At 37.1% G+C, this 1293-nt stretch overlaps 1 non-coding gene across 1 annotated transcript; it reads left to right on the top strand.

The window, feature by feature from the left end:
• The first annotated feature begins 784 nt into the window (after positions 1–784).
• Positions 785–920, top strand: LOC132501654 (small nucleolar RNA SNORA70). Its single transcript, XR_009534277.1, has one exon. It is a non-coding gene; the product is annotated as a small nucleolar RNA SNORA70 (small nucleolar RNA).
• Positions 921–1293: the final 373 nt, after the last annotated feature.

Here is a 1293-nt window from a genome sequence, read left to right as displayed (position 1 = left end):
ATTTAAGAAATAATCTTACTAACTCCCCTCATGGCCCCCTAAATGGGTGGAAACTTTTCAGGCATTTAACACAGATTTCAGCATCCTTAGACAGAAAATAAAATACCCCTATCTAGTGTCTCATTTTAGAAACTTTTCTTTCCATAAGCCAGTGAGTTGCCTTTCCCTCTCTTTTTATTTTTGAGAATTTTGCTATATGTCCATAACTAAAGCAAGGTCTCTGTAGGATGATTTAGTTTATCCGTGTTTGTTTAGATCTATCAAAATTGACCATCTAGGTTCTCCTGAAGACCTTGATCACTTGCAGGACAGTAAAAAATAATTTGCCTTATAAGCAACAAAATGGGCAGAATGATTATAAATAGGAAATTAACAGAGCCTTAAAAATAACAGAAATTGCTGTAAATTTTGTCTCTCTCTTTTTTACATAAATTAAGCTATGAAAGGTTTATTGTTCTTTTTTTTAAAAAAGAATTTATTTTATTGCTCAGTTCTATTATTTTCCCTTTTGTCATATTTCATTAGTAATAATTTAATTTCCCAATTCTGTGGTTTATTTTTTAGTGTCAATTTATTACATATTTAATTTATTTAATCTGATTTTTATAATAAATATATTTGCAGTAATAATTATTTGTCTAAATACATTCTTGCTTGATTCCCATAGGTTTACTGAATTGCTCTGCTTTTCATTATTTTCTGGTTTATTTGCAATCATTTTCTTTTGCAATTACTTACTAGAGAATATTTAATATTATCTAGTATCCTGTGGCTATTTTGGAGAATGTTTCTTAATTTTTAAAAGTATAAATCTTTCCCCATGGGTGCCCAGTGTGCAATGGCTGCAAACAGCAACCTCCTCGGTAGTGTATGCAGCCTGTTACCTGCATGGGTTGCCCCAAGGGACCTTAGAGACAGCCCTTTCTAATGGACCTTCATGACTGCATGCTATTCCCAATCTAGGCTCCAGACAGGTATGCCCGGTGCCTTTGGAAAGCCCCAGGACACAGTGGCCAGGGTCCACATTGGCCAAGTCATAATGTCCACCAGCACTAAGCTGCAGAACAAGGAGCATGTGATTGAGGCCCTCTGCAGGGCCAGGTTCAAGTTCCCTGGCTGTCAGAAGATCCACATCTCCAGGAAGTGGGGATTTACTAAGTTTAATGCGGATGAATTTGAAAACATGATGGCAGAAAAGCAGTCCATCTTGGAAGGCTGTGGGGTCAACTACATCCTTAATTGTGGCTCTCTGGACAAATGGCGGGCCCTGCACTCATGAGAGCCTTGGTGCTG

This window comes from Mesoplodon densirostris, chromosome 1, assembly GCF_025265405.1.
Source record: "Mesoplodon densirostris isolate mMesDen1 chromosome 1, mMesDen1 primary haplotype, whole genome shotgun sequence".
NCBI lineage: Eukaryota > Metazoa > Chordata > Mammalia > Artiodactyla > Ziphiidae > Mesoplodon > Mesoplodon densirostris.
Note: the sequence above shows the minus strand (reverse complement) of the source record. Positions and strands in the feature narration are given on the sequence as shown.